This window comes from Triticum urartu, chromosome 6A (assembly GCF_056163025.1).
Source record: "Triticum urartu cultivar PI428250 chromosome 6A, HENAU_Tu73, whole genome shotgun sequence".
Taxonomy (NCBI): domain Eukaryota; kingdom Viridiplantae; phylum Streptophyta; class Magnoliopsida; order Poales; family Poaceae; genus Triticum; species Triticum urartu.
This window is the reverse complement of record NC_141878.1, coordinates 236,222,966-236,237,497: the sequence shown is the minus strand read 5'-3', so window position 1 is coordinate 236,237,497 and position 14,532 is coordinate 236,222,966.

Sequence of the window (14,532 nt, the reverse complement as noted above, 5' to 3'; positions counted from 1 at the left end):
CCGAGAAAACTTTCAAGGGACCTATGTCCGCCCTCCGGATGCAGACGATCTTAGTCACATAACTCAACAACCCGGAGAATCAGCTCGGCAGTTCTGGAATAGATTCCTCACTAAAAATAATCAGATAGTCGACTGTCCGGACGCCGAAGCCTTAGAAGCTTTCAGGCATAATGTCCGAGACGAATGGCTCGCCAGACACCTCGGCCAAGAAAAGCCAAGAACAATGGCCGCACTAACAAGCCTCATGACCCGCTTTTGTGCAGGGGAGGACAGCTAGTTGGCAAGGTGCAGCCCCAGCGACCCAAGTACATCCGAAACTAGGATTGGAAACAGAAAACCGCGATGCAACAAGGACCATCGCTAGACTAAGGACAAAAGTCTGAAGAGCACGGCAGTCAATGCCGGATTCAAAGGCTCACGACAAAATCAGGAAAAATCGCCCCCTAGGATAACAGGGACGATCCATCCAACCTAAATAAAATCCTGGACAGGATATGTCAGATACACAGTATTCCCGGGAAGCCTGCTAACCATACCCACAGAGACTGTTCGGTTTTCAAACAATCCGGCAGACTCAATGCCGAACACAAGGGGCTCGACACACCAAGCGAAGACGAGGACGAACCCCAAAAGCAGAGCACCAGGAAACAAAAGAACTTCCCACAAGAAGTAAAAATAGTGAATTCACTTCACATAACAAAACATGCGGCGCCCGTAAAGGTACGCACCACACGGCCCATCCCCAAAGGGTCCTGCCACTGGTTGTCAAAACCGATCATCTTCGATCAGCTAGATTATTCTAGGAATATCAAGAATGTAGGCTGGACTGCCTTGATACTCGATCCAATAATTGGCGGACTCTAGTTTTCAAATGTCCTTATGGACGGCGGTAGTGGAGTGAACCTGATATATCAGGATACAATCCAGCACATGGTGATAAACCCACCAATAATCCACCGCAGCAAAACCTCCTTTCAAGGGGTAATACCTGGTCCGGACACCCATTGTATGGGTTTTCTCCAGCTCGAAGTCATATTCGGCTCTGCCGATAACCTCCTCCGCGAAAAGCTGACCTTCCATATCGTCCCGTTCTCAAGTCGCTATCAAGCACTACTGGGACGCGAAGCTTTCGCTCGCTTTAACGCAATACAGCATTATGCATCTCTTACGCTTAAGATGCCCGGTCCATGAGGCATCATCTCTTTGAAGGGGAAGCACTAAAGTGCGCCTCCCCAAACGGAGGACTGTGCGGCCGCTTTGACAGCCCCACAGCAAAATAGCCTCACCGGCCAAAAAACTTTGAAATAGGTCATTCAAGACCACGAACGCGGATAGACGAGTTCGGTGCAAAATCATCATTGATGCAGGCCTAGAAGCCATATACCCCCGCACCAGGGGCTCCACGCATATACGATAAGAGACAATAAAGCTCAATCTTATATATCTTACTTTATACTTTGCTTATTTTAAACTTTTTCGGCATGACCCGTTTTCAACTCAGTTCCTCTCTTTTACAGATGAACGTCGTGCGGCGCCCGTCCAGGATACGGCACAACGGAGACACAGGCACAGACATGCAGTAGGGACCCGTCCTAAAGGATTCTTTTTAGATTAAGACCCTGCGTAAACCTTTTTTACTGTCTCTTGTTGCTACACATCCCCTGGTTTTTTCTTTCTGATATAACCAAGGAGGAGGCTGGCGTCTTGGCATGTGGCCACGTCAGAATTTTTGCACGTACCTGGACACTAGGGGCTTTTTTAATAAAGAGTGTTGTTTCGCCCGCACTCATAAAGACCGAACACCTTAGGGAGTGTTCAGCGTCGCGAGTTTTGGCATTATATGCATCAGCTCCGAATCATGTCTTTGGTCAAATGTTGGGTTGCCCGGCTCCTGAGTTCGGCTACCTTACGTTCCGCTCTATCGGCTAAGGTAGCACTAGGAGAACTACTGCGATTGTGCCCCGGTTCGGGCGGGCGAGCACCTCAGTAGAGAAAGCCAAAAACTGACTGTCATGATGTAGCGTGAGACTGGTCAACCACTCGATGACCTATCGGAATCTATCGGATTCCTCCGCTTTAATGAAGGACCGCTTCCCGGTCAGGCACAAACGCGCCCCGAACTCGGACGAGCGCAGTTGCCACCAAGGAGCTACCTAAATAGTCTCACTGTCAAACTCCTATGGCTAAGTGAAAGTGTTAAAGCATTATAGTCCGGTTGCCTGGCCCGCTGTGCTATCACCTCCTTTATAGGACCAAGACGTTGGGTTAAGTGTGAAAATGCGTCTTCTGCGAGCACCCCCGCACTATGTGCGTGGGGCTGAAGCCAACGACTGCCATATTTCAGATTCTATATATATATATATATATCTTAAAACAGCCGCACAGGAGGTGTTCCCAATACTTGGAGGCACAAGTATAAAAAAGGCCACTACAGTTTATCAAAATATTACTTTATAATTACATATGCTATCATAACATAGCATCTTTCGGGCACTGCGTCTCTATTACACGAGCGCCTTCAAGAACTTCCTGAAAATAGTGCTCGAAGGGTACTCGGCTTTTGTCCGAATCTTGGGACGCAACAACGGTGGTCTCCATCTCTGCCCAGTATGTCTTAACACGGGAAAGAGCCATCCTAGCGCCCTCTATGCATGCTGACCTCTTCATTGCATTTATACGCGGCACTGCGTCAAGGAATTGCTGCACCAAGCCGAAATAACTCTTCAGCTCCGATCTCCCAGGCCACAGATGACCCATGACGTACTTCATGGCGAGTCCGGACAATCTATTCAATTCGGCCCATTGAGCCAGGCGATCATCCACTGCCATTGGACGCTCTGGATTGTGGAACTGTGACCAGAAAAGCTTTTCCACTTCGCGATCTTTTAGATCTCGAAAGTGTTCGGTCACATCAGCAGCCCTTGCTGCCAAATCCAGATAGGTGTCCTCCACACTCCACATCCGGTCCAACGGAGCAAACTTCAGATCACAAAACTTCCTCTGCAGCATAAAGGGCTTTCCAGCTGCAATCTGTTCGGCCTGACGCAGCTCCTCCTTCGCAGCTCTCATCGCAGAGCGAGCGTCCTTGGCATCGGCAACGGCCTTCTCTAAGTCCGTCTGTCTCGCCCGGTCTTCTTTCTCAAGAAGTTTGCAACGGTCTGCAGTGCTCTTTAACTTCTCGGCCATCTCGGCCATCTCTTCTTTGCTTCGGCAGTGAGCAGCCTGTTCGGCTCTCAGCTCTTCAAGGGCCTTCTCGGCAGCCGCATCGCTTTTTCTGGCTTGCTCCTTAGCTCGGGCAAGTTCTGCCCTAAGATTCTCCACGGCGGCCGTACCATCTGCGTCAAGCACACACATTGTAAGACACTGGCATGAAGCTCCTCTTACCTGATGCCGCCCGAAGAATTACATACCTTGAGCCTCCTCAAGCCGCTTGTTGACAAGCGCGATGTCGGCATCTGCCACGTCCAGTTGCCGCTTTAGTTCGGCCACATCATCAGTTCGGCTTGATTCCGGACACCTCGCCACCTACATTAAAAGGCGACATCTTAGACCTGGGATTATGATCCTCTGTGTGCCGTCATTTCTTTACAATGCACAGAGTCTCGGGGGCTACTATCTACACAGGGCGCATCTTACTTATGCGCAACTGACAAAAGTGTACATTATCTAACGTACCTCAAAACCCGTCAGTAAACTTTTGTCGGCCTCATGCAGTCCGCTTTCTGCAGATGAAATCCTTTCAATCACCGTGCCCATCAATGCATGGTGCTCCTCTGAGATAGAAGCTCGCCCCAGCAAAATCTTTAGCTCCTCCGGCCGAGCACCAGACGGTGCCGGACTTGTCCTATGGCCTCTTTCGAAGGCCAGACGCAGAGAGCCTAGGGGGGCCACATAGCTATCTTCCGCCCTTGCCAGATTCAGAGAAACCCTCCGCGACGACACCTCAGGTTCGCCCGCCTCGCTAGGCGGTACGGCAGGGGGAGGCGTCCCGCTCTCCATCATCTCCGGAAGAAGATCCCCCGAAGACGAGCTCTGCTGAGAAGGGCTGAGGTCCGAGCTACAAGGCAAAATTTTGGTTAATCTTCTCAGATATAAATCAAGGATTTCTCTCATCCCTCAAAAGGAAAACCTCTCTCTACTTACGGCAGGCTGGAGGGCTGATCCCTTTGAGGGCGTAGTTCGGCCGAGGAACTCCCTGGCGTCGGACCCTCTGACGAGGATTTTCTCCCCCGCTTCGGGGCCATGGTCTCCGGGTCGTCAGAGGCGGCCCTCTTCTTCCCCTTGGGAGAGGAATTGTCGGTTCCTCCCTTCGGAGCAGCCTCCTTCGAGGAGGCCATAGTTCCCTTGTCCTTCCCCTTACTTCCCTCCAAAGGCATTATCTTCAACATCCTGACAAGCATGGGATCCGGCCTGGTTTCGGGAAGGGGAGCCGGACACCTGATCAGCTTTGCCTTCGCTATCCACTCCTGTTTAAAAGGACAACTCTTTTAGGGGCAAGTTTATGACGATTATATGGATAGTAGGTCCGGGCACAAGGTTACTTACTTGGGTATCTGGGCGATTGCAGCTTAGGCCTGTGTCCTCGGTCAAATCCGGACATATCATTTGTGATCCGAAGAACAGTTTATACATCTCCACGGGCGTTGCGCCCATAAAATGCTGGAGAGCTCGTGGTCCCTCCGGATTAAACTCCCACAGACGAAGGGAGCAACGTCTGCCGGGCAGTGTTCGGCGAATCAGCATGACCTGCGTCACCTTGACCAGGTTGAGGTCTCTTTCTAAGAGATCCCTGATGCGGCCCTGCAACAATGGCACGTCTTTGGATAACCCCCAATCTAATCCTTTGTTGACCCATGACGCTAGCCGTGATGGGGGACCCGAGCGAAAGGCAGGAGGCGCCGCCCACTTGGCGCTCCTGGGAGCGGTGATATAGAACCATTCTCGTTGCCACAAGCCGAGCTCCTCTTGAAAGGAGCCCTCGGGCCATGGAGCATCAGCATTCTTACTTATGACAGCGCCTCCGCACTCTGCATGCCGTCCCTCGATCATCTTCGGCTCCACTCCAAAAGTCTTGAGCCATAATCCGAAGTGAGGAGTAACACGGAGGAACGCTTCGCACACAACGATGAATGAGGAAATGTGGAGGATGGACTCCGGAGCTAAGTCATGAAATTCCAGCCCGTAATAAAACAGCATCCCCCTCACGAAGGGATCCATCGGGAAGCCTAACCCCCGAAGGAAGTGAGACATGAACACTACGCTCTCACCTGGCCGGGGACTGTGAATAGCCTGCCTTTGAGCAGGCAACCTATGCGAAATTTCGGCGGTCAAGAACTTAGCCTCTCTCAACTTTAGCACGTCCTCCTCCGTGACGAAGGAGGGCATCCATCGGCCTTGAAGGTCGGAACCGGACATTGTCGAAGGTCCGAAGCGCCTGGAATCTGGATCCTAGGGTGTTGGAACTCGAGGCTACGGGTGAACTCGTTTGAGATTGGAAAAAGGAGTAAGGCCTTGGTCTCTTTATAAGAGGTTGAATACCAGGAGCCCTCCCCGTAACCGTTTGGGACTCGCCTTTAATCGAGAAAACATGCTAACGGGAACGATTGGGTTACCCATGTCCGTATTGATGAGAATCCCGTAAAAGGGGGGTACACGATCTCTGCTTTGACAAGACGTGCCAAGGAAACCGCCTCGCGAAACATGCTGAGGTGGAAAAGTAAAACCGATTTGAGTAAAGGACTTGGCCGTAGTGTGATGACGCACTGCGGAATACGTCAGTAGATTTGATTTGTGTTTATATCATTCTCTCTATGGCAATATGTGGAAGCTTATTTTGCAGAGCCAGACACTACTCTTGGTGTTTACAATCTTCTATGAAGGACTTGGAGGAGGAACCCGCCTTGCAATGCCGAAGACAATTTGCGTGCCGGACTCGTCGTCATTGAAGCCTGGTTCAGGGGCTACTGAGGGAGTCCTGGATTAGGGGGTGTTCGGGTAGCCGGACTATACCTTCAGCCGGATTCCTGGACTATGAAGGTACAAGATTGAAGACTTCGTCCCGTGTCCGGATGGGACTTTCCTTGGCATGGAAGGCAAGCTTGGCGATGCAGATATTCAAGATCTCCTACCATTGTAACCGACTCTGTGTAACCCTAACCCTATCCGGTGTCTATATAAACCGGAGGGTTGTAGTCCATAGGCAATCAACTCCATATACAACAATCATACCGTAGGCTAGTTTCTAGGGTTTAGCCTCCTTGATCTCGTGGTAGATCTACTCTTGTACTACCCATATCATCAATATTAATCAAGCAGGACATAGGGTTTTACCTCCATCAAGAGGGCCCGAACCTGGGTAAAACATCGTGTTCCCTGCCTCCTGTTACCATCCGGCCTAGACGCACAGTTCGGGACCCCCTACCCGAGATCTGCCGGTTTTGACACCGACAAAGGCCCTCGTCCGGACATGGTGATCCGAACACGGGGCGCAATTCTTGGTCGAACCAAGGTGACCAGTCGAGCTGGTGACGAAGATGCCGAAGTCGCAGTTGATCTGCAGGCGAGCCATCGATCCTTTTGTCGATCACACAGCGGAACTCTCAATGAAAGCACCAATGTCGGTGTCAAAACCGGCGGATCTCGGGTAGTGGGTCCCGAACTGTGCGTCTAGGCCGGATGGTAACAGGAGGCAGGGAACACGATGTTTTACCCAGGTTCGGGCCCTCTTGATGGAGGTAAAACCCTACGTCCTGCTTGATTAATATTGATGATATGGGTAGTACAAGAGTAGATCTACCACGAGATCAAGGAGGCTAAACCCTAGAAGCTAGCCTATGGTAAGATTGTTGTATATGGAGTTGTATCGACTAGCCTGGCCTCAGTTTATATAATGCACCTGAGGCCTAGGTTAACAAGAGTCCTAGCCGAATACGCCGGTGGGGAGAAGTCCTTGTCTTGATCACCAAGTCTTATGGAATCTTCCTTGTATGCGGCAGTTGTCCGAACTGGCCCATGAGTATACGGCCACGGGGGTCCTCAGCCCAATCTATCAGATCGGGAGATGACGTGTTGAGTACCCCCTAGTCCAGGACACCGTCAGTGATCTTGGTGTATTGAAGACTTATAGGTTAAGGGACTGATGCATTTGTGAGTGTACACAGGTCTATAAGTCTATGAGGAGTTTGATAATTACAGAGAAAGTCGACCCCTAAAAATGAAGTTCTTCGACTAAAGACTTTGGATTTCTGAAGACTTTTTGAAGACTTTGAAAGTGAAGAAATTGGTGTGACCATGAAGACTTGGTATTCCTTCGAGGAACATGAAGCGTGAATACTTTTGTTTTCGTAGTTTCATTTTGTCTTTCTTGAGTCATAGGAAACACCGTACTGTTAAAGGGGGTTGAGGAAATACTAAGGAAAAGTTTCCAAGTGATGCTCAACTCAAAATACTACACCCCTTTGAGTGAAGCCATTGGAAATCTCATGCAGTTCAGTCAATTTCTTCAGTGACAGAGACGAAGTTCTTCTGGTCTTTGAGGAATTTGTTCTGACTGAGGAGTTAGGAATTCTCTAGTGTGGATTGCCTACAAGTGAGGAACATGATAGCCGAGAGGAATTTGATAGTCAAATTTCTGACCGTTGCTGTGCTACGCGCCAGCTGTCCCAAAATATCCTTCCACCTAACGGTCATATCATTGAAGGGCATTCATGTCTTATCATGTCGGGCTGCTCCCTAGGCTATAAGTAGCCGCCCTACAACCACTAGCTGGTTGGCTACTCTGAGAGAAACTGACACTTGTCATTTGAGAGCATCCCATCCTCCGAGGACTTTGAGCGAAAATCATCAAGTGAGGAAAACCCAAACCCTAACACCTACAAACCCAAAGTGATTGAGCATTACTGAAGATATTGATCCTGCGTGGATCCGACGCTTGTTACCTTTGAAGACTGTGCATCTTCCAGACGGTTAGGCATCTTGGTCTAGAGCATCCAAGAGGAAATTGTGGATCGCCGAGTGACCAAGTCTGTGAAGGTTTGGAAGTCACCTGAAGACTTACCACGAGTAATTGGGCGAGGTCTGTGTGACCTTAGCTCAAGGGGAATATGGTGAGGACTAAGTGTCCTGGACTGCGTGTTCAGGACTGGGTGTCCGGGACGTGTGTCCTCAGGTTTGAATATCTAGCCGCCCTAACCAGACATACAACTATCACAACAGTTGGAACTGGTCTACCAAATCATTGTCTTCACCAAGCTAACTGGTTCCATTTCCTCAACCCTTCCAATTCCTCATTTCTGTGTTCTGTGCTTGTTCATATCTGTTTGAAGACTTTGACTGAGGACTTTCTCTATTTCCTCAGTTCAATTTCTTCAGTCTGTTTGTCTTCATTCTCTTTATCCTGTGTTTACGCTTCCTGTATCTGTGCTTGTTTTCATTTCATCATGAAGACATGCTTATGTTCTGTTATGTTTACATCTGAGTACTTATTCCACTTCAAGTAGTTCTTCTCTTAGGAATTTCCTCACCCTGAAATTCCTCAGTGAAGAATTCATAAAAATCACCTATTCACCCCCCCTAGTCGACTTAGCGCACTTTCAATTGGTATCAGAGCAAGGTACTCTCTTGTTGTGTGTGATTTTGGTTTAACCACCTGGAGTTTTAGTTATGTCGACCGCAGTTATGATCAAGGTTTCTGCTAGGTGTCCTACCTTCGATGGGACAGACTACCCCTACTGGAAAAGTAAGATGCGCATGCATCTTGAGGCAATTGACAATGATCTCTGGTACGTTGTGGAAAATGGTGTCCCTTCTATCATTCCTACCATCAACGCTGCTGATGTGAAGAGATTCAAGCAACTCGACTCTCAAGCGAAGAACATCATATGTGGCCATATGAGCAAAGGGAGGTATGGCAGAGTGAGTTCTTTGGAGATAGCTTATCTGGGACAGGCTGTCCAAGGTCAATGAAGGAGTCTCAACACAGCGTGACTCTCGAGTTGACGTTCTTCGCAATCTCTTCAACCGCTTCAAAAGACTCGACAATGAAAATGTTCAGCAAACCTTTGACCGCCTCACTGACATCTCAAATGAGCTTCAAGCACTTGGTGCCACTGACATCACCGACCATGAGGTGGTGAAGAAATTGCTGAGATTGCTTGATTCCTCATTTGATACTTTGGCATTGATGATACAAGAACGTGGAGACTATAAGTCACTTGATCCCGCTGATATCCTCGAGAGACTAAACACTCATGAATTCCAGCTTGCTGAGAAGAGAGATCTCTATGGACCAAGTTATGGCAGATCACGAGCTCTGAAGGCCAAGGCAGTGTCTGCATCTGAAGGTGAAGATTCTGCTAGCAGCCTTGGTGACCCTGAAGAACTGAGCCATGAGCTAGCAATACTCGTGAGGAAATTCCAGAAGTTCTCAAGACATGGTTGTTTCAGAAAATCCTGAAGAAGTGGTGACTTGAGATAAGATTCCTCATCCCATGATTACAAGAAGAGACTCTGTCACAAATACAAGAAACCCGGTCAGTACATTCAAGATTATCCTCAGTGGGAAAAGGAATCAAAGAAGAAGAAGTATAAGGACTAAAGTTCTAATGATTCAAAGAAGTAGAAGAAATCTTCGAAGTCCTCTTCATAAAAACCTTCAAGGTCTTCATCTCACAAGAAGAGCAGCTCCAAGAAGGCCCAGGCATTCATTAGCAAGGAAATGGACTCTGAGGCTGAATCTGAGGAAAATGAGGAAGAGGAGGAATCTGAGGAGTCAGACTCTGGTGTGGCGAGCCTAGCCCTCGCTACCGCATTCATCAACAAGTCCATCTTCAACTCTGAGGAAAAGGACCTCCCCAACACTACTGATGATGGCGATGATGACTACGCTCCCACCTATTGCTTCATGGCAAAAGGCTCAAAGGTACTCAAATATCCCTCCTCTGAATCAAGTGATGATGAATCTGATGAAAACCTCAAACCCAGCTACTCTAAACTTGCTAAAATTGCTGTGAAACTGCAAAAGGCCCTGGAAAAAGTTCAAAACACGCTAGATAAAAGCGATGATATGTTGGGCGAAGAAATGGATCGCGCTAAAATTTTGACTGAAAATCTTCAGAGACTTCAGTCCAAGTTTGAAAATCTTCAAGGTCATCATAACACTCTCTTGTCTGATCATGAGAAGCTTTCTTATGAATTTTTTCAAAGAAAGCAAGATCTTGAGCAGTTAAGAGTGAGTTATGAAGATCGTCAGAAGGAGTGTGATTCATTACTTGCTCAACAAATCAGCGCTACTCAGGAAGAATTTATTCCTCCTGTTTGAAGTGCATTGAACGTGAATCTGCTAATTCTTCACCTGAATGCTCAAATGCTTCCATTGCTGCAAATTCTTCAACTATCTCTACTATCACTAATTCCTCATCTGAGGACACTGCTAGTATCACTGATGATGCAGGGCTAAAGGAATTGTATATGACAGGCACGTACGAAAGCCTCAAAGGGCATCAGGCTCTTTGTGATGTGCTTAAAAAGCAGATCCTCAACAGGAACCCTAGGAAAGAGGGTATTGCCTTTGAGAGGAAACTCAATGCTGATGGGACATACTGGAAATCTGATCAGTATCCCAAACCTCATGGGTTGCTGCAAAGGGACCTTCAGTGGATCCATCTACTTTATCTGGCTTTACATGTGAATCTTCATATTCTTCTGATGAATTATTTGACTCCAATTACAAACTATTCAAAAATCAGGATGGTGAAGTATTTGCTAGATATGTTGGCACTAACTGCAGGAATGGTTTCCCTATGAAGAAAATCTGGGTTCCAAAAAGGTGCCTTGAAAATCTTCAGGTGAATGTCATCATGACACCACCTGTGAAGAATAGGAACCCCAGATCAAATTCTTCATATGGACCAAATTCTTCATATGGATCCAAGTCCTCATATGGACCAAATTCATCACGTGGATCAAATTCCTCAAAAGGATCAAAGTCCTCATATGAACATCATCATACTAACACCTCTGTTTTGCAGGGAAGATCTAAGGATTGTGGATATGTGCATTATTCGTAAAATCATTATGTTCATAAATCCTCAAAGAATTTCTCTGCTAACTCTTAAGCTTACCCTAACCCCTCTTATGTGAAATGAAGTGGATTGGCATCTATGACACCTTTCTCTTATGGAGATCGTAGAATGATGAACTCTTTGCCACCCCTTGAGACGTGGGTGGTGAAGAAAAAGAACTAATCTCTTATGCAGGGTCAGGTCTCCAGACGAACTTAATCGTTTGAAGAATTTTCCGGGGACCTAAATATACTTGAAAGGACGCACGCTAATCATGAAGAAATGAATTCTCATTTCTCATGTCCTCATACTGCTTTATCTATTCTATTGCTTGATGAAATTGATCTGATGAAATTCATATCATATTCTTCACTGATGAAGTATATGAGTTCGTAAGCTGCACAAATTCATCTGCAAGATGATCAACCCAAACCCACTGAGTGGGTCCTTGATAGTGGATGTACAAATCACATGACTGGTGACAGGAGCTTATTGATGGACTCTGCATTATCTCCATCACATATGAAGCATGTCACTTACGCTGACAAAGACAAAAGCAAGGTATTGGGTCTAGGTAAGGTTGCAATCTCAAAGGTTGACACATGGACAAGGTCATGCTTATCGAGTCCTTAGGGTTCAACCTCATGTATGTCTCAATGCTTTGTGATCTTGATATGGTTGTTGCCTTTGGCAAGTATCGTTGTGTTGTGATCATGGAAGCTGACAATTCCAAAGTCTTCGAAGGCTTTATGAGAGGAGATTTGTATATTGTTCATTTCTCTACAGGACCACAACCTGCTACATGTCTACTTGCAAAAGATTCAGAAGGCTGGCTATGGCATCAACGACTTGGTCATGCTGGGATGAGGAACTTGCACATGCTCGCGAAGAAGAAGCATGTCATTGGCATCGAGGGCATCAAATTCCTCAAGGACCATTTGTGTGGAGCCTGTGAATCCAGATAGATGACCAAGGCCAAGCATCCCTCAAAGACCATCATGACTACCACTCGTCCATTTGAATTGCTCCACATGGATCTCTTTGGCCCTACTCACTATGCCACATTTACTAATGCTGCATCTTTATATGGCTTTTTCATTGTTGATGATCATTCTCAATATACATGGGTGCATATCATCACTTACAAAACTGAAGTGTAGGAAGTCTTCAAATGATTTTCCTCGAGGGCTTCAACCAACTTTGGTGTGAAGATCAAGCACATTAGAAGTGACAATGGAACTGAGTTCAAGAACACTGGTCTTGATGACTATCTTGATGAACTTGGTATCACTCATGAGTTATCTGCTCCATATACTCCTCAGCAGAATGGCGTCATGGAGCGCAAGAATAGGACTCTTGTTGAGATGGCTCGCACTATGCCTGATGAGTACAAGACGCCTACTCACTTCTGGCCTGAGGCAATTGATACTGCTTGCCACATCATCAACAGGGTATATCTTCACAAATTCTTCAAGAAGACTACATATGAACTCCTCATTGACAAGAAACCCAGTGTGAGTTATTTCAAAGTCTTCGGTGCTAAATGCTAGATTAGAGATCCTCATCACAGTTCTAAATTTGCACCGAAAGCACATGAAGGTTTTATGCTCGGTTATGGTAAGGACTCACACACCTACACAGTCTTCAACACCTATCACCACAAGGTTGTTGGAACTGTATATGTGCGGTTCGATGAAACTAATGGCTCGCAAAGAGAGCACCAACCTCCCGTGACAGATGAAATACCTCCTGAGGAATCCATCAAGTTCAAGGCTACTGAGGATGTCATTCCTACCAAAGAATCTGCTGAAGAAGTTGTTCCAAAACGTGAAGAACGTCATGTTGATGCACCTGAGGAAAATGGTGCTAAAGAAAATGCTGATCAAATTCCTCAAGGACAACCAGCTCATCCTCGCGTTGCAAATGATGTGCGGATTGAGAAAATCATCAGCGACATCAACATTCCATGTCCTCTCACACGCTCAAGAGCATCACATTTATCTAACTTTTGTGGGCACTTTGCTTTCGTCTCTATCACAGAGCCCACTAAGGTAGATGAAGCATTTCTGGAGCCTGAGTGGATTCAAGCTATGCAAGAGGAATTACATCAATTTGAGCTCAACAACATCTGGGAACTAGTCAAACGTCCAGATCCTCGCAAGCACAATATCATTGGCACAAAGTGGATCTACCGCAACAAGTAAGATGAAAATGGCCTTGTGGTGAGGAATAAGGCACGACTTGTAGCTCAAGGCTACACACAGGTTGAAGGAATTGATTTCGATGAAACTTTTGCACCTGTTGCTAGACTTGAGGCTATTCGCATATTGTTTGCTTATGCTAACCATCATGATATCATCTTATATCAAATGGATGTGAAAAGTGCATTCCTCAATGGTAAGCTTGAGGAAGAAGTATATGTTGCTCAACCCCCAGGTTTTGAAGATCCAAAGCATCCTGACAAAGTCTTTAGACTCAACAAGGCCCTCTATGGCCTCAAGCAGGCCCCTCGGGCGTGGTATGATACTTTGAAGGAATTCCTCATGAAGAAAGGCTTCAAACCTGGTTCACTTGACCCAACTCTTTTCACTAAATCTTATGATGGTGAATTGTTTGTGTGCCAAATATATATTGATGATATCATTCTCGGCTATACTGACCAATGTTACAATGATGAATTTTCCTATATAATGAGTAAAGAATATCAAATGTCTATGATTTGAGAATTCAAATTCTTCTTGGGTCTTCAGATTCGTCAGTAGCGCAATGGCAAATTCATATCTTAGGAGAAATACCTCAAGGATGTACTAAGGAAATTCGGCATGCAAGATTGCAAAGGAGTCAAAATCCCTATGCCCACAAATGGCCATATATGCACTGATGAAAATGGTATTGACTTCAATCAAAAGGTATACTGCTCCATGATTGGTTCTTTATTGTATTTATATGTGCATCTAGGCCAGATATTATGCTTAGTGTTTGCATGTGTGCCTGATTTCAAGCTACACCAAAGGAATCATATCATAAGGCTGTGAAGCATATTCTTCGATATCTAGCTCACACACCAGCACTTGGATATGGTATCCCAAGGGCTCGGCTTTTGATCTCATTGGATATTCAGACTCTGACTATGCTGGCGATCATGTGGACCGTAAGTCAACATTAGGCACATGCCATTTCCTCGGACGATCCTTGGTCTGTTGGTCCTCGAAGAAACAGAACTATGTATCAATGTCTGCTGCTGAAGCTGAGTACATTGCTGCTGGTTCTTGCTGTGCTCAATTGCTATGGATGAAGCAAACCCTCAAGGACTATGACGTCAACATGAAGAATGTGCCTCTCTACTGTGACAATGAGAGTGCCATCAAGATTGCTCATAACCCTGTTCAACACTCGAAGACAAAGCACATCCAGATTCGTCATCATTTTATTCATGATCATGTCTTGAAGGGCGGCATCTCTATTGAGCATG